This window comes from Panthera tigris, chromosome A1 (assembly GCF_018350195.1).
Source record: "Panthera tigris isolate Pti1 chromosome A1, P.tigris_Pti1_mat1.1, whole genome shotgun sequence".
NCBI lineage: Eukaryota > Metazoa > Chordata > Mammalia > Carnivora > Felidae > Panthera > Panthera tigris.
In genome coordinates this window covers 76,582,333-76,608,875 of record NC_056660.1, presented here as the reverse complement: position 1 = coordinate 76,608,875, position 26,543 = coordinate 76,582,333, and positions in this window count along the sequence as shown.

The window sequence follows — 26,543 nt, the reverse complement described above, 5'->3', positions numbered from 1 at the left end:
CTGCATCAAGGACCCAATTTGCTGATGGTGGAGCAGGGATTGGAGAGTGTGGCCTGGGCTGCCTCACTCCTGGTGCCACCCCACGGGAGCAGCTCGGTTAGGGTTCAGAGCAAGGCCCTCAAATTCCCAGAGTGCCCGTCGCCTCGCCTGTGAAAGGGATTTATGATAACCCCTCATGTGGTCGTTGTATCAGATCAGCAACACGTGTGGAGGCCCGTTCTAAACCTACATAAAGACAACACCAATCGTGTGAGTGTTTGTACCATATCACACCATGCCCTCCGTGTACCTGATGAGAAGCCTGGGGCTGGGGTTGCAGGTTGAGTTGTGAATGCTCACCCAGGAGGTGATTCCAGAATTGGGTCTCAGTTCCAGTGCCAATTCTTCCGTCTGTATGTTGTTGCTACAGTCCTCAGCTCCCTCTCTCTGACATACCCACCAAAGCTTTACAGCGGGGTGTGATGCGGACCCAGAGAACAGGACTGGGAAAACCTATTTTGCATAGGATCGAACAAATCTCCACCTAGGAAAGAAAGGGGTATTCAAAGGTTCGACGATGCCAGTTCTGGTCGTAACGGCCATAAAGATAGTCTCTCACCTGTCGATCTTAATCTAGTTCGTGAAATGTTATAAGAGAAGGAAAAATCTTACCCATATCTACCTAGCTGTATAATAATGGAAGTATTTCAAATTGTCAGAAATTTTAAGTATCATATGTCACACAGCATGGCTAATTGTATGTAATCCCTAGGACATGTTTTTATTCTGTGTGCCCCAGGTATTCCAAAATACATTACAAGCATCATAATACATGCAGCACAGTATGGTAAATATCCCTCAAATATATTCGTCAACATAAAATAGAGTTGCCTGTCTTTATGCCTTGATTTTAGATATTAATAAACACCTTGAGACAGGTGGATCTAAGGACAGGAGCGTGTCGAACTCCTGAAATCCGTAGTGGCCTCGAATAATAAAACAGCAGATGGAATCCTGACGTTATCACTCTGTGCTGGTCCCAGTACATTCTCTTCCTTCGACATTTCAATATACGTGAGAGTAACTGTCAACTGCACAGGGCATGTAGGAAACATGCGCCTAGTAATTCTAACAAAAATTTGTAAGTTGCTCTGGTCTGACATGAGGTGTTTTTAGTAAACTCATGAGATTCTTTTCTAAAGATTCTTTTTTTATTTTTAATTTTTTAATTTTTTTTTTTTTTTTAGAGACAGAGGGAGAGCGTGAGCAGGGGAGGGGCAGAGAGAGAATCCCAAGCAAGCTCTGTGCAGTCAGCGGTCAGCAGGCCATGCCCCACGCAGAGCTCAGACTCACGAAACTGAGCTGAAATCAAGAGTCAGACACGTAGTACAGGGGCGCCTGGGTGGCTCAGTCAAGCGTCCGACTTCGGCTCAGGTCATGATCTCGCGGTCCATGAGTTCGAGCCCACTTCGGGCTCTGTGCCGACAGCTCAGAGCCTGGAGCCTGTTTCAGATTCTGTGTCTCCCTCTCTCTCTGACCCTCCCCCGTTCATGCGCTGTCTCTCCCTGTCTCAAAAATAGATAAACGTTAAAAAAAAAAAATTAAAAAAAAAAAAAAAGAGTCAGACACGTACAAGTAAGTAAATAAATAGATAAATAAATTTAAAAATGGGGCACCTGGGTGGCTCAGCCAGTTAAGCGTCCGACTTCGGCTCAGGTCATGATCTCACAGTTCGTGGGTTCGAGCCCGGCGTCGGGCTCTGTGCAGACAGCTCAGAGCCTGGAGGCTGCTTCGGGTTCCGTGTTTCCCTCTCTCTCTGCCCTTCCCCTGCTCGTGCTCTGTCTCTCTCTCTGAAAAAATAACTAAACATTAAAAAAGAAGAGTCTGACACTTAATCACTGAGCCACCCAGGCGCCCCACTAAACATTATTTTCTAAATACTACAGAGTATTCACTACAAAGAGTTAATTGCATATTTCAGACAAAATTCACAAGAGTCTCTAGGTTTCTGGAAATTCCAGAAGATCTGTAATATTTGCCATTCTCCAGTAAAAAAAAACAAAAAAAAAACCAAAAAAAAACACCTCTTCGTACAATCCATACATTTTTTAATTATGAAGTGTTTCTGAGATTATACAAATGTATTTAACACATTCAGATGTACTTCTCATGTACATAGAGATTTGAAATTATTTAAATTGATAAGTTTAATCATATCCGTTCTTCACAGCCCATCAGATTCGCCCTGTTTGGGACCTTGACGGTCTGGGACTGATTTCAGAGTCGAAGGCACTATAACCAAATGGAAATTGCACCTGTGGCCAACATTGTGTCCTTTGTCCCCAAGGCCTATGCCTTCTTCATGCTTGTCGCTTCAAACAAAAAATCTGTATTTTTCCCCCAGGGTTTCTCATGACTGTTATTTTTCACGGGCTTGAGCCTTTCCTGACATTGTTCTTACGGGTTTGTTTTCTGCTTTCCTCGTATTTCCATTTAATTTTGCCTGGGTACGTCCCACTTACAGAGGAGAAACCCGTTTTGTGTGATTCACCGGAAGGTTAGTCAGAGATGAAGACCATCAAGAGAACACGCGCGACGCGAAGATTCGTATCGGGCTGGCACATCTGAAGACCTGCACACACACTTTCCAGAACCCTGTTGCCTAACGCTTACCGCCGCCTCCTCCTTCAGAGCTCATCCCTCGGGAGAGTCTCCCTGGGAAAGTTCCTGGCAGTGACTCCACTCACTCTGGGACGGGAAGCCCCTAGGTCCCTGAGCCACCTCCCCAGCTTCACTCCTTCCAGCTGCTTGTGTAAGAAACTCCTCATGTGGGGCGCCTGGAGGGCAAGGTCGGGTAAGGGTCCGACTGCAGCTCAGGTCATAACCACCCAGTTCGTGGGTTCGAGCCCCGCGTCGGGCTCTGGGCTGACGGCTCGGAACCTGGAGCCCGCTTCAGAGTCTGTGTCTCCCTCTCTCTGCCCTTTCCCTGCTCATGCTCCATCTCTCTTTGTCTCTCAAAAATGAATAACTTAAAAAAGTTTTTTTAAAATAAAATATTAAAAAAAAGTAACCCCCCAACTCCCATGCTTCCCAGAAGAAACAATAGGAGCTGAGCCTTCATTCACTAATTCATTGATACATTCATTCATTCATTCATTCATTCATTCAGCTGATGTTTATTGTCTACCAAATGAGCCAGGCACCATTCTGGGTGCCTAGAATACCTCAGGGAAAAGAAAACAAAACCCCTTCCCTCCTGCAGCCTCCTGCTGATGTTGTAGGCATTCTAGTGGATCTTGAAGGACGAAAAGGCAGAGAAAAGAAACTTCAGAGAAAAAAACCCCAGCACACATGAAAGCAAAGAGCCAGAGAACAGCCCGGTGTTTTCCAGAAAGCAGCTGCAGGGTCCTCAACGAGATGAACAGCAGCCAGGAGTCTGGAGAGACGGGCCGGTCTGTCAAGGGGGCTCTGGCCGTTGCAGGGTCCACCCAAGTTCCGACTTACGATGACAAATATTTGTGGAAATGAAGCAAAAAAGTGATGCCATGCAGCTTAAATTTGCTTTTGAGGAGCACAGTAGTTCTTATAAAAACTATGAGTTTATGGGTAGTGTTTTGACTCATGAATAAATAAATGGAGGAAGGAAATGGTGACATAAGGAATTAGAACAGAGTCGGATTTGCATTTTCGGAAGGTAATTATTGTGCCAGTTTAGAAAGTAGATTTGAACGGGGAAAAACAAAAAAACAAAAAACAACCAGAACAGATAAAAAAATCTGTGAGCAGGATAAAGTAGCGGGAGCTCCAGGACGAGAATCAGAGCCTTGCAGTGGCCTCAAGCCCAAGGGACCGGAGGGACACCAAGGGAACGCTCACTGCGCAGGCGTGCCCCCTGCCCCTGGAGCTGTGCATTGGGCCGGCTTTTGGGTGGCTGGTGGCAAGGACAATGGGAATGAAATGTAGGAGCAAAATAAAAAATACTTGGGGAATGAAAACAGGTGGACTTGATGACTGCTTGTGTTTTTAAATATAAATTTAGTCTATGGCTAATGACAGGGGTACTGAAAACTACATCTAGCCTTCTTTAAATTTTATTTGAGTGACCATAGCGTCCATTTTTAGGTTAGCATTATCGAATCGTAGGGGGCACCTGGGTGGTTCAGTCGGTTAAGCAGCTGACTCTGGGTTTCAGCTCAAGTCATGATCTCATGGTTTCTTGAGTTGGAAGCCCTCGTCAGGCCAGAGCCTGCTTAAGATTCTCTCTCTTCTTTCTTTCTTTCTCTCTCTCTCTGTCTGCCCCTCCCCCACCTATCCTGTCTCTGTCTCTCTCTAAATAAATAAATAAACTTAAAAAAATGATCAAATCAGGGGCGCCTGGGTGGTTCAGTCAGTTAGGCGTCCGACTTCGGCTCAGGTCATGATCTCACGGTTTGTGAGTTCGAGCCCCGCGTCGGGCTCTGTGCTGACAGCTCAGAGCCTGGAGCCTGCTTTGGATTCTGTGTCTCCTTCTCTCTCTGCCCCTCCCCAATTTGTGCTCTGTCTATGTCTCTCAAAACATACATAAGTGTAAAAAAACCCAAATTATCAAATCATAGGATACAGGTAACAATTCTGAAAAATTTTTTAAGAAGCATTTTTTTCACCTGTTATTCCCTGAAAGCCTAACAAACATGAAAATCTGTCGCTGTATCTATATGTGTTGAATTCATTGCACAGGTAGTTTCCTTCAGGAAGATTTTGGATTTACCATGATATCCTCCTGGCTGCACCCACTGTCTCCTCTTTGTCTAGATGTCTGCTGCATTCAAATGCTTTAACACATTACTTAATGCTGGGTCATATATTGCTTTCTAATTATTTCTTGCTTGCTACTATAGTATCTCCAATACTCCTTTTATAAACCACCATGAGAGCAAACTCCTCTTTGTAGGTTAAAGGTGGCATAAGGATTGGTGGGGTAAAGTCATGAAATTAATGTAATTAATTACATTATTCAAGTTGTGCACAGCCATAGCCTCCCTCTTGCCAAAAAATCTTTGTTTTAAATTTATATTTTCGGTCCAGTGATTTCTGAAATGTCTTCATATAAAAATTAATGTGTTAGAAAAGATAGTAAATGTCTTCCCGTCTTAGCATTAGAATGATTAAAAGTCACTGATCTGTTCTTTTGGGGGCCATTTAATTTTTTCATCTCAAAAGTTTATTGCAAGTTTGTAAGATTTCATGTTTCTCAGTTTCTATTTCCAATGTGTGGATGTTATTTCTATATTTGTTAAAAATGTGTCTGCATTTTGCACATTTCTAAGATGATTTGCAGGTGTGAAGTTTCTGTTCAAATTCTTAAGTAACTTGGTTTTTAAAATCTTATCCTTACATTAGAAACTCTAAGGTGCTGGAGGCTGATTTAGTTTTCAGAAGGCAGCCTTGATTTTTAACGGCTTATTCATTTTTACAGTTAAATTCAGAATGTTTATAAAAGGCCTTCCTAATAAAATGTTGTTGTTGTTCTTCACATCATGATTTGGGACCTTTAGCAAGAGGAAGAGACTGTAAACCAGGTGGCACAATAAATTTGGGTAGGAATAAAAGAGGATCGTTTATTTTCCGGCCATTACTGAGATTTCCTGGAAGAGTAATTTTGGAGTAGGCAGGGGTAGGGAAGCGTGTTTCATCATATTTGCCGTGAGCTGACTTTGCACTTGAACTCCGTTGAGTGCTACCCTCATGTGTAGGTTTCATCAGGGGGCCTCAGGCAATGAGAAAGCCTCACAGGTCAAGGTTAGATCGTGGACGTCAAGGTCATCAGGCTGCAGTACCCATCACACCCGAGGCTGTACAATTGACCTCCACTTAGCAAGGCCTTCCTTCCTCACTAGCTGCTGCCCACTGTCTCCGCCTGAAACGGAATCTGAGTCAAGGCACTCAACAAGAGGGGTACTATTTGGTCAAGAATATTGGAGCAGTTCTGCAACTCCACTGGAAGTCCAGGCAGACTTCTGTGCAAATTTTGACTTCCTGCCCGGGAGCATTCTGCTACCCCAACTGCCCTGGACTGGTGAGGCAGAGGCAGAAAACAAGACAGCAGGAAAGGGACTGACGGCTACATGATACATCTCAGGTCAGCCTCAGCCCTGCTGACTTATGACATCGACCTTTCTGATCTCTGCTTCCTCATTCTGAAATCTGGCCAGCCACGATGGTTCAGGAAAGAGGTCAAGACCAAAGAGCACTGGCAAATGTCCACCATCTCTTTATAAACAGTCAAGAAAGTCACTTGGTAAACTTCATCTTTATTGGGCCTTCTTTGTGTTCATGTCGATTCTCTTATTGGATGCTGAACTCTTTGAAGACACATCTCCTGGCTCGGTTCTAAGCACCCAGACCATCTGCAGTTTGCTTCACATGTAGAATGATGAAATCACAGAATCTCAGAAAGGTTCCCAAACTGTGAATCACCAGCCAGGTTCCTGACATTTTACTACATTTCTGCCTAGTGTGCATTGAGTTGGTTGATACTCCCTGTTAACTTGGCTAGACTATGGTGCCCGTTTTTGGTCAAAAGCTAATCTACATGTTCCTGTGAAGATATTTTTTAGAGGAGATTAGCATTTAAATCAGTATACGCTGAGTAAAGTGGATTACTCTCCATAATGTTGGGAGGGGTTCATCCCATCAGTTGAAGGCCTTAAAATTTCCCCAGGAAGGAGGAATTCCGCCTCCAGATGGCCTTTGGATCCAAGACTGTAGCATTACAACATCAACTCTTCCCTGGGGCTCCAGCCTACTAGCCTACTCTGTAGATTTGGGACACGCCAGCCCCCATAATCTCACGTAGGCTCTATTTCTATGGAAAACCCTGCCTAATATAAGCATCTAGCCCCTTCTAAATATTGTCAAGTGACCAGGAGTGTTTTGCCAAGATTGACCCTGTAACAATACAATCTGAACCCCACCTCAGCGAGGTACTAACTACGATTTTGAACAAATTACTTAGACCTTTCTGAACTTATCTCCCCATCTATGAAACAGGTATAATACAACTACCCTGATAGAATGTCTTAGACATTCCAGATGATATGTATGAAGCGTCCATAACATAAATATTTCTTCATTACCGGTAGTCACCATTTTGGTTTGATTAACTGAATGTGAATAAATCCTGCTATTAACCATACCAGCAGAGGGGCACCAGGGTAGCTTAGTTGGTTAAGCAGCCAAATCCTGATTTGGGCTCAGGTCATTATCTCACAGTTTGTGAGATCTAGCCCTGCATGGGGCTCTGCACTGACAATGCAGGAACCTGCTTGAGAGCTCTCTCTCTCTCTCTCTCTCTCTCTCTCTCTCTCACACACACACGCAAAAAAAATAAATATGTAAGCATTAAAATATCTATAGTACCAGCAGCTAATAGCATAGCTACTTTGAGCTTCTCAAATGAATTCATCTTTCTTGACTAGAAATGATCTGTGTACTGCATATTTTAGGATGGTCTTTAGTTGCAATGTTGCTGTACAGGCTATAGAGAGATACTTCTAGAATAGAGTCAACTTAGTTTTCTATGAGGCAGGGAAGAGAAACTGCTCAAAATGGCTCTCCTTGGCTAATAAGAGCAACGGTTCACTGGGGGAACCACAACTGATAACCAAGGAATTGACAGACAATGGTTTGAAGAGTTGATTGGTCCATGGAACTTGCCTTAAAAACACATAGTATAGGAATTCAAATGAGAATCTTTCTAAGGATGGTTTCATTGCCATTAATCAAATTCCCAAGTGAATCAGATTTTTAAAAAGTGATAATCAATAGCCTAATGTGCACGGGAGGCATGGGATAATTTTTTATACATGAGGACTCACATTTTTTCTGAAGACCATAACTACTGAGTAGGCGGTTATTTTCCAAATGTAAGTATTAAGGATTCTAAGGGCATTTCAGCATCACAACTGACATTTTGGATATGAGGTCATAATAAATTATTAAAGATAATTTTAAAATTTTTTAACGTTCATTTATTTTTGAGAGAGAGAGAGCATTAGTGGTGGAGGGGCAGAGAGAGAAGGAGACAGAATCCGAAGCAGGCTCCAGGCTTTGACCTGTCAGCACAGAGCCCGACGTGGGGCTCGAACCCACAAACCGTGAGATCATGACCTGAGCCAAAGTCAGACGCTTAACAGAATGAGCCCCTAAAGATAATTTTTTAAAGGGAAAGCATAAGCTTATGTGAAATTGAATCCTTATATCTCATATTTAATTTGATGTTACGATGGTTTTAGAAAGATATATTTCAATTTGATGTTATCTCGTTACATGCACGCTGTAACAACTTTTATAACGTTTCTATTCTAGGTCCCAAACTACTTCAGACAGGACTTTGGGACATAATCTTTGTTATTAGTCAGTGTCTAAATTCATTATCTCCAAGAAAAATATCAGAACAACTTTCAAGGAAGATTTTGTCACCTGTTCTTAAAATACATTTCAAACTGATAACCCAGGATTACATACAGCACAAGTGAGACCGTGTGTTTAAGAATCAAGAGAGGCAGACATGACTTTAAAGTGGGAGAGAGAGAGAGTCTGGAAACACAAAAGCTCTTCCCTAAGGATAATTTGGTTGTGCACTGTAGATATTGCCAAAGAGTTACCTACTAAGCTGTATTGAAAATCGCTAGTAAGAACTTATTAGGGTGTCTAGCTCTATGCCAGGGGCCCTTCCTTAAGCAGAGGCAGCTGGCCCATAGCCTGCGGCCATCTGAATAATCACACAGGAATAGGAGTCACTCAGGAACTCTCAGCCCAAGCCTAGAACGGTGACTGCAGCAACCAGAGACAGAATCCAAAGGGTAAGCTAGGAGGATCAACCAGGACTTGTCTGGAGTGTTCTGGAAACAATGGGTGGGAGAAGGTATAAATCAAGGAAGTTTAATAGTGTTTTCTTTGGTAATAAAAATAATATGAATACTGATAAAATTTATATTTAGCTACTACCTATGTTTAAGCCCATCCCTTCTGGGGGAGAATTGGGAGAAATTATGTTACTTTGAATCGGTCTTTGAAAATAACCAGAAACTTTTTCATAAATGACCTTAACATCCATCACCCAAGAGTTTATTCAACTTTAACATTTGTCATTTTATCTGCTTCCTGTTTATTTTATCATTTAGTGTTACTTCTTAAGGGATTTTTTTTTTTTTTGATTTGTCAACAATATGGGATAAGACTCTTTATGACCCTGTGAGAGAGTTCACAGGATCAGGATTTAGATATACATCCACAAGAATAAAAACTCGGTCCTCTAGGCTGTCCTTAAGCAATCAATTTCATATTGTTTCTTTCCCTGACCTTATGATTATTCAGGAACAAAATTATCGCTCTTTGCTTGACTTTGTAAGGCATTTGATATGTTGGTTTTGCTTTTTCTGTCATTTGAAGCCAGTCTTATCTATCTATTCGTGGGAGCTGTCTCAGCAGTTAGCTCTCGTCTTAGGGCAAAAGAGAATTTGTGCAGTAATATTTCATTTTGTCATCACAGATAACAAATCGCAAAAGAGTCGTAGCTCATGATGTCCTGAAAAAGAATAGTTCTTAAGGAAGCTCGTTTCAAAATAACACTAAAAAGAGAAAGACATTCTCTTTAGTGATTTTGAGAATTACCAGCTCTTGCTTCTATGAGTTTAGGAAAGGTATAGTCTATCAAATAAATATTTTTATATCAATACTTAGGCAGTCTTCATAATTTTTTAAAATTCAAAATGTGTAAGAAGTTAAAGTCACATGTTTAAAGTTCGCTTCTGCAGCCTATGCTGTTTCGTTATGCTCTATAATATCCATTGCTAAATTTGCATTTAATTCCTGCCCTGCCATTCACGGTGGGAACATGCTTATTTTGAAAGCCCCTCCTCATGTTCTTTCCTTGTATTCTCATTTCTAGTTGGCAAAGTATGAGGATAAACCACATATTTACCTGTAGGAGTTTTAATGAGATGAACACAGGTCCCTGCGGAATGCGTAAAAAAATAAAAAATTCGAGACCAATATACTGAGGTGTTTAAAAACAAGGATTCCAGTCAATGGTTAGATTAGACCTGTATTTTTGGCTGGATTCTACTAAATATGAAGTACGTGGCCTGGAGGAAATTGTAATTTAGTCACTCTAAAACTATTGTTCTATGAAATTAGCATAATTTTCATAGCTACCACATGGAGTTGTCGTGAGGCAGGAAAGGGCATTTAGCATATATCCTGGATCTCAGGGCTCAGCTGGCATTGGTGACCATTTACTATTACATGAATAAGAGTTGATTAATCTATTTCCATCTAATTAAAACTATTTCCTTCAGGCTGAAAAGCAGGGCTGGTTCCAGTCTCAACCATGTTTCTCATAATAAGAAAGGGGTATATCACTGCATACACCCTGCTGGAAATGCAGGCTGGGATCTTGGGTGAAAAGTCTTAGCTAGACCTTGCTTTTCCAGAGTCATCGGTCGTTGTGCAGTAATTGAAGCCACACACTTGGAGGAAACAACCCAGTAAAATACAGAGGGTGGAGGGGAGAAGGAGGTGAGAGGGGTAAGGACAAATTCATAGGGAACACATGTAGTGAAGGTCAGGAAAAGAGAGGAGAGGGTATGTATTTTCCCTGAAACAAAAGGGACGCAGCTCAGACTGGGTACAGACACAGCCAAAGACTTTAGCTGGGAAGGGGGTAAATAATTGACATATTTAATGATCTCTACTTTTGCCGATGTGGGTTTTGAGATAATTAACTAGGAATAAGGGAAGGACAGAGGTAGGAACAGTCAATGGACCAGCTTCAGGGATGTGTAGAATTCATACCTGAGACTTGAAGGCAAGGCTAGAAGGAGACCTGGGGCCAGTCGGGAAGATCTTAGCTGTGAGAATAACATTTATCTTCCCACTGAGGGAAACGATAAGATGAACACAAACACTTTAGAATCTCGAATTGCTCGTAGAGAGCAGGATACGTGGTAAAGAACTTCAAGTATCACTTTTCCAGGGTTGCTCTCCTTGCCATCGGGTCCGATCTTAACATCCCTCCTCAATATTTCCGGAGCACCCTGTCAAGAAACTCATCACACTGGCTCATCTACCTGTCTCCCCCTACCCCACACTAAGCTGCAAACTTCCTAAAGGCAGAACCAAGCTATGTGTCCTTATTCCCCGGCATCGAGCACATAACCTGGAATGTCGTTAAAATTCAGGGAAGGGGAAGGAAGGTGAATAAATGAACGTACAAATACGTATATACAGAAGCTAACTAGGTACTATTGATATAAATAACAAAATCAGAAACGAAACATGGACATGGCACATTTGTAGCAAGCTATGTGAAAATGGGTGCTCGGAGAAATGAAGGATAATTAATGAACCCTTTTTGCAGCAAGGGTCAATACATTCTTGGTAAGCCATTGTAGCCAAAATTTGCATTCATACAACAAGCGTGCCCCTCACGATTGCTTCCAAGTTATTCTGCAAAGCACTGAACAGAAGCGTTAAGCCTTCGCCCCATCAGCTGAGAGCCAAGGAAGTGAGAAAATATCCAAAGTGCTTTCTTTTCCAGGAGTTCTTGAACAGGCTTTTCTGTTATAGGGCCGAATCAGTCTGACCTTCCCTGCGACAAGTGATGTCTCTACGGTATTTGAGAAAATGCCACGCAGAAGGCAGTGCCTTTTCTATGGCGAGGCTTCGCCTATGGTCATGCCGAGTCAGTGATTTTACGGAATTGGCGTGCTAGTGACTTGTCACAACTTGGATATGATCTGCCAGAGTGATTGGGGGGAAAGCTCCCGTGCCTTTTATGGAGGCCTAGAAGAAATTAAATCTCCTAACTCTGAGAGCATAATTTATTGTAGCATCCCTCTCTACACTGATTTTCAAACCTTTTTAACATGTTCCCATGCGACTATGACCTAGTCATCTCTACAGGCATATGCGCACCAGAAGATTCATGAATTTTCCTCTTTTCTCTCTTGCCTCACTCCACTGCTCCTCGGCTAGTCTTTGGAGAGCCCCCTGGAACCCACACACTGATTTCCCAGCCCTCACGGGTCTCGGTCACAGCGTGACAGGCACTGCTTTGATAACGACCCCGTGCTGCCATCCGAGGCAAGCGGGGAAACCGTGGTCTTCACACACTCTGCTGTCCCACCTTTATACCTGCTTTAACTTTTTTCCCTAATTTCCTTAACCCAGCTGATCGATGCAGTCACATTTCAGGCTCGTGTCTTCCGGGATTAATTTTATCTGTCAACTAACTCTTCCCCCCCGCACCCACCCATTTTGTCTTGTCGTTTTGTTTTGTTTGTGGTGGGAGTGAGTGGAGAGAGAGAGAGAGAGAGGAATGAAGGACCACGTGAGCTTTGTCTTGGGGTAAAAAGTAAACTCTGGCAGTCAGGAAAGATAACTGGGATGTTAGCGTGGTCCTCCTTCACATGTGTGGACTTTCACCTTGATTTCCAACTCATTCGCATATCCATTCAACGGAGATTTTGTGGCTCTCAGTATCTGTCAAGTTCTGTGGCCAGGCCAGAGCGATTCAAAGATGACATCCAGCTTTCTGCCATCAATAGGCTCGTAATCTGGGGAGGAAGAGAGGGGGAAATTAGGGCGCCTTTATTTTGAAAAGTCAACCTGTTGTTTAAATGTCAGTTTCATCATCTGGGTGAAACATACCTCAGTTCAAGAAAGCGTGGTAAGACACGTTGCAGTGATGCTTAGATTCCAGTCGATAGAAAAATTCATTTCTGGGTCCGGTACTTGACCACTTTTTCCGTCTTGCTTTCAGACCCTCATCTTTTTGGAGATTTGAGATTCTTCTCAGTGATACTCAGTGCACGGGGGTGGGGGGGGGGTGGGGGACTCGATACCTTAATAAATCCATTCTGCTGATCTTTGTGCCTCGACTGCTCTGCTCTGGGGCTGGTAGCCGCGTCATATGGTTAAATAAGCCTAATGTGTAAAAGACTTAAGAAAGCCAAGGTGTAGAGCACTTTTAAGTGGCATTCAGTACATATTTGCTTTCCTCCTGCGGCTAGCTGGAGGAGATTATCTTGCGTCTGATACCATTTGCTAATAGTGATATAAAAATGCATGTCAGAAGAAAGAAATCCAAAAGCATGAATAAGCCCTTAATTATTTTCAAGGAAAAAAAATGTATAAATAGACCGCTTGCTGGGAAAAGATTTACATTTTACCTTATAAGTCATTTTAATGGCTTATGTTTGAAGCGAAATGTGATATCTAAACTAGTGACTAAAAATACACAGAAAGTTCCAACCAGAAGAGGAAAATGTCGTAGGGAGAGGAGGAAGCAGTGAGAGTAGGTTATAAAGCATGGTCTGATTTGTATTTGCTTTGAAAGTCAAAGCCAGCGAACCCCAGGCACATGTGAGCTTCTCAATAGCAACCGTCAGCTCTGTGCTCCGTGTCCAATATCTACCCCTTGGGCCCCGCTCTGAAGCTTCTGTGGCCCTGGGACACAGACAGCTGCCCTCGGTCATGCTGTCCTCAAACCCCAGGCCTCTCGACAAGCCGTGCTCCATTTCTCATGCCCAGGCTCCTCCTCTACCACGTGTGAGGTGTTCGCGTCTACCTCACCCCATTGTGGCGATGATCACACGAGGTCATGGAAGTCCTGGGGCGCAGTGTGAACCGGAATGGCGGTTGTGTTCAATCTGAATCCGAATTTGTTCTCTCTAGTCTCTTGTCCTTGGATATACCATCCAGTCCCAAGACTCCCCCTATCGTCTTTACACAACAGGTTACCAAATCCTTTCCCTGCAGCCCTAAATCCCCACGAGTCGCATGGCATGCTGAGCATTTTCTCCTGGGTAGGTCACCCTCCCTTCCAAGTCTGTGTGTTTAAATTATTGCGTTTACTTTCCAACCAGCTTCGTGCCCCAGCTTCATTTCCTCTAACTGATAGAACGATTGGTCAAAATATTGGTGTTATCTTCAACTCCGTTCTTCCGTTCATCAGTTCCACACCTACTTGTCATCTACACTCTGTCAGGCACTGCCTTAGCACTGAGAAGACACACAGTGAGAGCACCCCAGACTTTCAGACTGGTTCGGACCCCGTCTTCTTCGTTATTTTCCTCCACCATGGCCCGGTCGGCTCAATTTTCCTGTGACCTTCCCCTGCCATCACCTTAGCTCAAGCCCTTAAGCGCAGCAGTTAAAGCTGCCTTCCCACCCTTTTGCGAGGTCCCCAAACTCCTGCCAGGCTGCTGCGTGGGCACCACACCCCCATACAGGGCTTCCTCAGTTCCTCTCACCTCTAGCCGGTGCACCCAATCCTTAGTGCTCTGGAATGAGACAAAAGGACCCTTCCCATATTCCCCAGCACAGCTCCTTGTTACTCTCCTGTCCTAGGACACAATGAGAGCATTTGTACTCCTCTGTTCTGATTTAAATCTCTTCTCTGGACTCCTAAAACATGGGGGAACATTTTTTCCTCCACTCCTGAAAACTTTGCTCATCTTCAAGATAAGCTCTATTATCTTTTTTCCCTAAAGACGCGATAGAAGATGCTTAGCCAGGTTCTGATACAGCCATTCATTCTGGCCGATGCTTTATTTTATGGGAAGAATAGCTCAGAACTTCTCACTTAATTAACGTTGAAAGTCCAGTAGAATCTCGGGTTGCGAGCAGCTTGTTCTGTGAGTGTTCCACAAGGCGAGCGAACATTTCTAATCCATTTTAACTTGGTGTCTTGCAATATGAGTGCACGTGACACCAAGTGTCCCATGATCACAACTGAGCCAATGGTTCTTGGACTCCACTTTGATGTACAAGTACTTTGGATGACCAGCATGTTTCTGGAGGGAATTATGCTCACAGCCAAGGTTTTACTATACATTTATTTTCCTTAGTCTCTCTGCAAATTTTTGAAGAGAGTGTGCACTGTTCCCACTGTTCATCTCCCTCTGTCTCTCTCTCTCTCTCTCTCTCTCTATATATATATATATATGTATACAGATATATATATATATATATATATATGTGCCTTTATTTATATATAAAATATATTTGTATATCTATACTTATTTTTATTAAGAGAGAGAATCCAGAGCATCATTCTACTTATATGAAAAGCACAATATAATTTGGAAATTTCGAATCATGTGTTATATCTGCATGTAAAGGATTATTTGTTAAATCTAAGTGGAAGTGATTTGCCTCCATGGCCTTCAACAATATACCACCAAAATGGCTGAGCTCTGCATCCAACAGGTAGGACTGTAATGAAATCTTGGATAAAAATGGCCTTAAGTCCTTGCAGTAGGGACCTCAGTTTTGAAGTTCACTTTAGTTTCTTTTCTGTAACTCAGTTGTGATTGATTGTTCTGAAACAAATGCCAGCAGATCAGAGAATTGATTAAGGGAAACCTAAATGTTTCTCCTTCGTGTGTCTCCATTCCCAGTGCCTGTCGGGCAGGTGCACTCAGCGCTGGTAAGCAGGTTATTGTTCCTTAGGGGGTGCAGAAACCCTTAGGGGGTTTATATTGAGAAAAGGCTGGGGCACCTGGGTGGCTCAGTCGTTTAAGCATCCAACTCTTGATTTTGGCTCAGGTCATGATCTCACGGCTCATGAGTTTGAGTCCCGCATAGGGCTCTGTGCTAACAGTGCAGAGCCTGCTTGGGATTCTCTCTCTCGTTCTCTGTCTCTCTTTCTCTGCCCCTCCCCTGCTATCTTTATCTCTCAAAAGTTAAATAAATTGGGGCGCCCAGATGGCTCAGTAGGTTGGGTGGCCGACTTTGGCTCGGGTCATGATCTCACTGCTCGAAAGCTCATGAGTTCAAGCCCCACGTTGGGCTCTGTGCTGACAGCTCAGACAGAGCCCAGAGCCTCCTTGGGATTCTGTGTCTACCTCTTTCTCTGCCCCTCCTCCCCCCTCAAAAATAGATGAACATTAAAAAAATTTTAATAATGGGGCGCCTGGGTGGCACAGTCGGTTAAGCGCCCGACTTCAGCCAGGTCACGATCTCGCGGTCAGTGAGTTCGAGCCCCGCGTCAGGCTCTGGGCTGATGGCTCGGAGCCTGGAGCCTGTTTCCGATTCTGTGTCTCCCTCTCTCTCTGCCCCTCCCCCGTTCATGCTCTGTCTCTCTCTGTCCCAAAAATAAATAAAAAACGTTGAAAAAAAAATTAAAAAAACAAAATTTTAATAATAAAAAAATTTTAATTAAATAAATAAACTTAAAAAAAATTTTTTTTGAAAGAGAAAGCTCAGTTATGACCTAACAACTAAAGACTATTCAAAGAAATCAATCACAGTTTATCTAATAGGTGAACCAATATGTACTAAATTAAAAAAAAAAACCCTAAAATTAAAAAAAAAAAACAAGGAACCAAACAAATATATAGTCTGAAAAAGTGATTTCATAAAGTGCACACATTTGGACTTACAAATTTATAATTTCACATGAGATAAATTACCCTCCGGTCGTTTCATGCATTTCTTTGAAGTGGATTTATTACCAAAAAAGTTTGCACTGCAAATATTTATACATTGAATTATATCTTTAAATGCACTACTACCATTAAATATATTTTTTTAAAGGCACCTACTACAAGGTTGTTTTGGGGGAGAGAGATATTCTAAAGTAAAGTGATTTTTTTGCCATTTGTGTAGTGCACTTTAATTAATATACATAGGATATAGGTCTGTAGTCACTTGTTTCCCGCTGCTTAGAAACAAATGAAAACAGCTTTTTACTTTTCAAAATGTTTAAAATTGCTTTTTAAGCTTTTGAAATGTGAGTTCCAAAAATCCTTCCCTGAATGTAACTTCCTCTTCCCTTCAACCACTGCATGGACAGACTGTTCCTCTGTCCAGCCCAAATCCCTCCCTATCCCAACCCATTATGATCTTAATAAACAAATTATGATCTTAATAAATAAATTATGATCTAAATAAGCTGTGGCTTATTTCCCACACTGAAGAGCTTGGAATTTGGTTAACATCTGTTTCTATCAGTGTGTAGTGATTTTAGGTGTGTGGATCGATTGTCCAGCCTTCAGGTTGAATCTAGCCTGTGTTTCCAATCAAAGTTCAACATTCATGAAAGAAAAGAATGGGATACAAAGGTCAAGGAAGGTTTCTCTTTTGGATAAAACCATCACAAAGTTCTCGCCTACAGCCTGACCATGTGACAATACTTGAAGTGTAGTCAGATGTGCTATTTTAGAAAATATCAAAACCCAGCTTTTTAAGATGGTCTTCAAGACCCTTTATGAGCTGGCCTCTGCTAGCTTTTCCTACGCTTCCTTTCTCACCGCCATGTGTCTGAAATATTGTAGTTCATCCACACCCAAATTCCTCCAGGGTCATGAGGCTCCATGTTCTGTGCTCTCTGTGCTCTCTCCGCCTGTTTCCATCTTTTGTTATTCAGCCTTAGGAGACGCCAGGTTGTCACCTCATCCATAATGTGGGCAAGGATCGTCTCCACCCAGCCCCCATTATATTCCCTGAAACTCTATTGTATTTGAACTATTTGATGGATTAATCCCCACCCACATCTGCCTTGAAACCTCAGCACCTAGACTGGCACCTGACATCAAGCAAGCACTCAAAATAACTTAAAAATTTTTTTTTAACTTTTTTTTATTTTTTGAGAGACAAAGAGACAGAGCATGAGTAGGAGAAGGGCAGAGAGAGAGAGAGAGAGAGAGAGAGAGAGAATCCAAAGCAGGCTCCAGGCTCCAAGCTGACAGCACTGAGCCCAATGCAGGGCTCAAACCCACGGACACGAGATCATGACCTGAGCTGAAGTTGGACGCTCAACCAACTGAGCCACCCAGGTGCCCCTCAAAAGAACTTTTTGAATGAAATAATAAATTAATGCATGTGGGGATGGATAAAGTTATCAATGAACGTCTCTCTGAGCCCACCTTGGATTATACTACACTGCTCTCTTCACCGTGAGTGATATTCCTGCCCCTGAGGTGGTTCTTCTGTGTGTAGACATGCTTTGAATATGGAAAGAAGGGTTGTTTGTTGATCCCCATTCTGAAAAACTTCCTTCTTGAGTGCAGAGTTTTGCAGCTGTGAATCTGGTATAACAACAGAGGAGCATATAGACGAAGAGGTCAGAGGGTTTCAGAAGTTATATTCTATAGAGCCTTCCCAACCACATAGGAAGGCCCTTGTTTTTTGTTGATTCTTGAATAAAAGCCAGTTTCCTTTGCTTTCTTCTTCAACAAGTTACGTTTAAGACACATCTTTATCCTTGTTTGATAGTCTCCATGGTGGGAGTAGGGAGCTGGAAGAGAAGCTTATGCCCTCGTGTCTTTCTGATAGCCCTCTGCACAGAGGTTCTTAATATTTTGGACTGTCCATGTGTCATTTCCAAAAAGTTAAAAATATATTCTGTGTACCCACGTAGAATGAAGGTGTTCAAAGATTTCATTCAACTCCTTAATTAGTGAGGGAACCAGGAAGGTGATAAATCTGGATCCAAGAACATCTGAGGAAGAGGGGTCTGGATACACCTTCAAGAAATGCATTAAAAAAGCAAAATACTGTAATGAGATATGGGTCAGTCAAATATAAAACTCGTTAATATCCTATAGGACAAAAAAGAGCAAAGTCTAGTGGGATTATTTTTTTCCTGCTGAACAGAAATCTACAATTAACATGTAACTTCATGGTACCTATGCTGTAGTCAAAGAGCAAACAACCAAGTCAAACATGTTGAATAACACTAGGGTGAGTGTGATGAACAATAACCCAATATGATATGGAAAGGGCCCACAATTCACTTTTTGCCTTAATTCCAAGTTTCAAATGATTGTTCTTGAAAGCAGTTAGCCTCTTTGAGAATTGACGGAAGCTATGGGTCACTCACTCCACAGCAACATGCACACTAATTGAGGAGGTTCGGGATCTCCCTGAAGCCCATCCATAGCTTCCATGGATAGCTTCACACTCAAGTGGTCCATGACCCCAAGAGTGGGAACTCCTTCCCAGTTCTTATTCTTCATGGCTGAAGACTGTGCACAAGACAGGAGACATTTGGTCACAACCAGGCTGACCATACCCCTTGGTTTTCCTTTCAAGGAGAGCATGCGAGATACCAAGGACAAGCAAAGTGGATTCAAACTCAAGTGACTGGGTCAGCTAATTCCTCCTGTCTCCAGAGTAGCAGAGGCGTGCCTTACACCACTGTTTCCGCTCGCCAACTCCAAACCACAGCCAGGTGTGGGTGGCCTCTGCCTTGTGCTATGAGGGTCACGAAGCCACTGAGCTGCAAATCAGTTGTCTCCACAGGACATGGGAGAAACTCTAGGCTATATAGACATGAAGATACGAGTAGGAAATAGGGGTTGAGCTGTCACAAAACAGGGCAGATGGAGACGAGTCTGTCCCCTGTAATGTACAGTGAAAAACAAATGCATCTCTTTATTATGGTTTTATGATGCTTTTCCTTATTTTCAAGTAAATACTTTGGATAACTAAATGCTGGGAAAAAATTATTTTCAATGAAAATACGTCACTGAGTTTCCATTTTCTAAGAAAGTTGATGATGCCGTTGCATGGATTGGGTTGTTTTTCAAAGTTTACCTTCACAGGGGGAGAGGAATAGTTCCCTAATGATGCATCAACCACTTCTGAAAGCTCCATGGCATATACCTTCAAAGTTATTTTTTTATTTTTGAGATTTGACCCAAATATTATTTAATACCTTTAGAAAAGGTCATTTCCATATCAGTCTGTAAGGCACGATGTTTCATTTCGATCAATGACTCTCTTAATTAATTTCACTCATTTCTTTTTTCTTTTTTTAGTAATCTCTACGCCCAGCATGGGTCTCGAACTCGCAACCCCGAGATCAAGAGTCTCATGCTCTACTGACTGAGCCAGCCAGGAGACCCACACTCATTTCTTTTTGATTCCAGCTTTTTGTACGCACCTACAAAAAAGTGAAACCTTCTCATGTGTTGGCTTCACGGTAGGAAGAATGTGTCAAAAAGTTAAATAAACAATGCCAGTTTTATACGAGTGCCATCAGGTGCTGTAAAGAGGAAAGAAGTTAGTCCTAATAAGGCTTCTAAGTTTTCATCCAGTTCACAGAATCAAAGTAAATCTCTTGGAAGTCTCCGTCAAAGGTGAAATGTGATTGCAAATGCTTTTATAAAATCAAAAGAAACGTTCAACATTGAAGATAAGACATGCTCTAATTGTCTCATTTATTCGATTTGAATGATATATAAATTTTGGTCAAGAACAGCACTGTGATAAAACAATCCTTTTACTAAATTAAGAAACCTAGGGACTTGCTTGTGGTATACAGAGAATTCATATTTGTATCCAAATAAGTTTCAATACTCTGTCAAATATAGAATGATTATGAATATTGTGATATGTGTATACTTAAAAAAAACTCAGCTGCAAATTTTTGAAGGACGCTGATAAAGAATACAAAAAAATCCTTCAGCAGGGCCATTCACTCTGCTACCCAGCCATCAGTCAGGTTTGGGAACATTTTGAGCCCTTGAAGAATTACAGTTTCATACTTAAAATAATACTGAACGTTAGTTGCAATTTTGTTCAAAATCACCTGAAAATTTTTACTCACGTTATTTCATATACTGAGTATCCAAAGAAAGTCAACTTTAGGAAGCTTTTAGCAAATTGCAATAATTCAAAACAAAGCATCTGAATTGGAAGATATTGTAAATTTCTCCTAAAGAGCAAGGGGTGCACCAAACAAATTCAGTGGTGAGAATTCAGAAAGTATTCAAAATTCAAATGTGATATTTTATAATTGCATTTTGAAATAAATTGATTCAGCGTAAATATCACTTGACAGAGCTCCTAGTTTTAATTGGGTAAAACAGTAATTTGTAGCAAATCGAAGTGAACTGAGAAAGGCTATAAATGTGCAACATCTAAATTTAATTCTCCTAAAAAGCATTCAAGAAAAAAAAAGTCTTGTGAGAATTATCTGCGGAATAAAAGTATAGAGAGAATCCCAAGCAGGCTCCACACTGTTAGCGCAGAGCCAAACACAGGGCTCAATCTCATGAACGGTGAGATCATGACCTGAGCTGAAATCAAGAGTCAGACGTCTAACCGACTGAGCCACCCAGGCGCCCCTGAAATATTGATATATTTTAATATGAAAGCAAATAAAAAATGAGAATAGTATCCATGTGGAATAGTTTGTTTTCAAATTAAGATCAATCTCAGCTCCTATGACAAGCGTATTTTCTCATTTAAAACTATTGGGGTCATAGATGTATTTCCTTGCTGCGTCAGCTCAGTGACTGGAAACAATGACACGTCAGTGGCAATGACACCTCATGGCCAGATCTTGGTATCTAATACCATGCTCTGAGAAAAGAAAGTGGGGCTCTGGGGACCTTTGGCTGAATTGAGGGCTGTGCAGCAGATATATTTGATGAGACTGCAGCCTCTGGTAGGGACAGTCAACCAGGGAGTGCTAACAAAAATAAAGATCTACATTGATGGTGGGGGTGGGGGGAAGGTGTCAAGGGGACCCAGGAGCCAACTAAAGGAGCCCTCAATGGCCAAAACTGGAACAAGTCAAGCAACAATATGAAGCAGTGTGGGAATCTAACCCAGATTATGAAATAAGCGTCTCAACATCCATGAGATTATGCTATTCCAAATAAATGACTGAATAAATAAATAAATAGGAGACAACACACAAATCTCCCAGGCAGAGTAATTTCAAGTAATTTATGGAGACATTCTGCCCTCAAGGAGGTAGAGCAGCCCTTCCTTCTGCTTAAGTATGGACTGTGAATGGACTTTCTTCCCAAAAGGGACAGTGTGGAAAGCTGGGGGCAGTCACTTTCCGGTGAAGAACCTGACAAACACCACCTCGGTCACGTGATCCGTGTTGGCATCAGCAGTGGTAGCTCATGCTGATAGCAGGTAACCTTGATATGAGACAAGAATGGGACTTTCTTTCTGTGGCTTTCCTCCCCGAAACACACTATCCCAATCCGATCTTGAAAAACAAAAATAATAAAGCTAGACAAATTCCAACAGGAAGAGCATCCTACAAAATATCTGACCAGTCCTCCTCAAAACTGTCAAGGGCATCAAAAACAAGTTTAAGAAACTGTCACGGCCAAGAAGAGCTTCAGGAGACATAATGGTGGGCTGTTATGTGGCATCCTGAGTAGAATCCTGGAATCGAAGAACATCAACTTAAAGCAAAAGCTGTCTGAATAAGCCACTGACTTTAGTTAATAATGATGTGCCAATATGGGTTCACTACTAATAACAAATGTATCATACTAATGTGATGTAACAGGAAACTGGGTAAGGACTTTTTAATCAGTCTGTAATTCTAAAAATGGCAAAAATGAGATCTATTTAAAAAAAATAATAAAACGATGCATACAAGGACACATTTTCCCTTTCACCTTGAGCTCCAATACAGTTCACTCAACAATGGCCATATCCCCAACTCATTCAATATTGGGAAGGTCCCAATATCTGGAATATTCATTTTAAGATTGTTGATGTGTGGGGTGCCTGGGTGGCTCAGTCGGTTAAGCGTCCAGCTTTTGATCTCAGCTCAGGTCATATCTCACTCACGGTTTGTGAGGTTCTGTGCTAATGGTATGGAGCCTGCTTGGGATTCTCTCTTTCTCTCTCTCCCTCCCCTACTTGTGCTCTCTTTCTCTTAAAATAAATAAATAAATTAAAAAAAAAAAAAGAGATTGCCATTGTGTTTCCACTGAATTTGAGTCAAGATTTATTTCAAGAAAAAATCCTGAATCTAAAAATACTATAGCAAGCTATGATTTGAGGCAGTCAAAACCCTCAGCAAATGGATAGTTTAAAAAAAAATCATCCAATTGGCTAAAAGAGCCAATTTCAAATTCAGGAATCATAAAATGTTGCTTTGAAAAAACTTGCTGGTAATTTTATTTTAAAAATTAAAAATAATAATACACTGTTGAAAACATGTCTTCAGAAAAATATCAGTGCCCTATATCAATGGTAAATATCTGTAGTTTTTCCTCTCCTACTAATTACTTCCACTGAATGTACTCTTGATTTTAAAATCTCCTAATCAGTGAGAGGGCACTTGCTTTCTATATATTCATCATATAGAAATCTTTATATTTTGTGAATACTTTAGGAAAAAAATCCCTTTGTACACTTTCTAATATGTGCAGCATATTAGCATCTAATACGATGCATACTCAATAAATAGTGTTCATTCATTTTGTTTCTATTAATCTGTCTTGTCTGATGCATTGTTTTTTAAATGCTTATTTGTTTTTGAGAGAGGGCATGAGCGGGGGAGGGGCAGAGAGAGAGACAGAGAGACAGGATCCCGAGCAGGCTTAGCCATGACAGCAGAGAGCCCAATGTGGGGCCTGAACTCATGGACCGTGAGATCATGACCTGAGCCAAAGTCAGACACTCAACTGACTGAGCCACCCAGGTGGCCCTTGTGTGATGCATCTTAACTCTTCACTCCAAATGAAGATATTCCCATTTCTAATTTTTTTTTTCACACTGAAGGATGCAAATATTTCATGCAAAGTATTTTCTCACATTGCTTTATGCCTCCATTCAGAGTCGCCTTCTTTAACAAACATTTCGTCACTAAATATTAGATGTTTATATTCTTGTGGTTGTACTTGTTCTCACATCTCACTCTGAGTAATGTTCTTGGGATCATGTAAAAAATGATCTTTCCACATCAACATAACTTGGTATTTGTTCATCTTTATAACCAGTGAAAGGTAACACACAATATAGCCAACTCCAGCAAAAGTGATTGTAGGAGGAACCATAATTTGGACCAAAACCTGTCAGAAGAATTGTTCCAACAGTAGATTGAAGTTAATGACAGGATGCTTCCAGAACATGGATAAACCTCAGAGGCACTATGCTAAGTGGAGGAAGTCAGACACAAAAGACCATGTATTGTATGACTCCATTTACACAAAATATTCATAAAGGCAAACGTATAAAATATGTATAAATAGGGGCGCCTGGGTGACTCATTTGGTTAAGCATCCAGCTCTTGACTTTGGCTCAGGTCATGATCTCATAGTTTGAGCCCCACATCGGACTCTGCACTGACAGCACAGAGCCTGCTTAGGATTTTCTCTCTCTTTCTCTCTCTCTCTCTCTCTGCCCCTCCCCCAGTTACATGCTCTGTTTTTTTTTTTTTTCTCTCTCTCTCTCAAAATAAATAAATAAACTTTAAAAACATTTTTTTAATGTTTATTTATTTTTGAGAGAGACAGAGACAGAAGGTGAATGGGTTAGGGGCAGAGAGAGAGGAAGGCACAGAATCCCAAGCAGGCTCCAGGCTCCGACCCATCAGCACAGAGCCTGACGTGGGGCTGGAACTCAAGAGCTGTGAGATCATGACCTGAGCCGAAGTCGGACTGTCAACCGACTGAGCCACCCAGGTGCCCCAAGTTAAAAAAAAGTTTTTAAATAATAAAATAAAATAAAATAAATTAAATATGTATAAAGACCAGTGATGCCCAAGGTCAGGGGGTAGAAACAGAAACTGACTGAAAATTAGTACAGAGGATCTCTTTGGGTGATGGAAATGTTCCCAATCTGGATTATGGTAATGTTTCATAATTATGCAAATTTACCAACGTTCATTGAATTATACACTTAAAAGGGTAAATTTTGTAGTATAGGAATTATACCTCAATAAGTTACATCTTAGTAATTTAAAAACGACGCTTGACAAGATGGGGGTGCCAGCAGATAACTCAGCCAGCTCGACCTCATCGAGATGAATTTCTAGGCTTCAGAATTATTATCATTACTTTGCCTCTGATTCTGCTCTGAGTCTCACAAAGGGGCAAATTGCAATCCTAGTGTGTAGGAACAAATGTGTTCAGGCTGCTTAATACATGCTAGAAACTACAAAGTACAATGACTCAGCTCTACAGAGAACTTCAGAAATTAATTATTCCGCATCTCGTAATTACTTTCTTTCTTATTCAGCCATTACTCCTTCACTTCTATCATTTCTGTTCGACAACTTTAAAAAAATAACCCCTTATCTTTCTTCTTTTCATAGCTTAACGTCAGCTAGAGTTTTAGATGCCCCTTTTCTTTTCACTAATGCTAAGTTCTTTCTTTTTGTACATGAGATGACTGAGTTCAAGTAATTAGTTGTAGAAAAAGCTATGAAAATTGTATATTTCCAAGTGAACCAAAGTTCCTAACCTGTGAATAAATAAATGTCATTGATGGGCTAGAATCAATAAAGGAAAACTACAAGGAAGGCTTTGTTGCAAGATTGGGTGCTCTTAGGCAACCCTTAATTTCTGGATATTTATGGAAAGCGTTCATGAATGTGAAACAGGGGCATTATTTGTGTCTTTGTACGATTGGGGAAAAGGCCCAGGAAGGAGCCAGTTAACAAAAAATTAAAAAGTCCAGTGGTGAGAAATTGAACATACCAACCATGAAATTGTGTTAATTTGATAATTAAAGTGTCTTAGTTCAAATGTAGATTCTGGACACTTAACAAAATGCTGACAAAATAATTAGGAATGAAGGCATGTTATCCACACATTAGTAGCTGAAACGGACAAAGTGTAAAGTTCCCTTCAAGAAAATGCTTTGTGAACAGCACAGAGCAATTATGCATAGACCTTATATTATTTCATCATTCAGAGAGGATCCGGGAAGGGACACGTGGAGCCTTTCCAGTTGGGGTGAGTTCTGAAGGGCACAACCAGAAACAGAGGAAGACCCAGAAAGGAAAGGGAGGAGCGAGGGATTTGGAAAAGTCACAAATGAAGAAAATTGAGCGCAAAGCACCGTAGCTCTCAGCTCCCGGCTCCCCGTCCTTGGACTCTCCCTTCACCTCCTTCCTCTGACACTTGGTCCCTTTAAGAATTTCTCTAGTCTCTTCCTATATTACATCGTCACTCCTTTCTTTCCTTTCATCTCATAAAAACATTCATGAAGGCGAGAAAACTCTTGAGGAAGATGAAAATGAACGGTTTAATTTTTGTACTGAATTCAAGAGGTGGCAATGAGGAAAGGGAAGCAATCCATCACCTCTTTATAGCTCAGACGGGATGGCAACCTTCAGAGAAAATAGCAAACCGGGGGATAGAAACCGAGGGCTTTTCATGGAAGAAGGTGATTCATTACGATACCTATTGTTCTGCGGCTGGGTGTGCGAGCTGATATTTGTACAGTTTCAGCTGGGTAATTGGGTTCTCTTGCTTTGTCTCTTTCCCTTGAGGAGTTTAAATTTTTCCTTTAGAACCATAATAGAAAGATGAGTCAGTGGCCCAGTTTTTTAAAAAGTAGATTTTTTTTTTTTACCATAGTTTACAGTATAGTTAGAAAAGAAATGGCCCCAATTCACCGAGGGTCCCTTCTTGCACGCAAAGCACCCATCAAGATGGCTCTGAACGAGGAGAAAAAGGTAACTAGATGTTGTGACATTAGATGACACACCAAACCAATGTTCGTCAAGTCATTTTATATCACCAAAGCCATCGCGGCACTCACTGCCCCTGCCTGGGCCCCTGGTGCTCATCACTGCTATT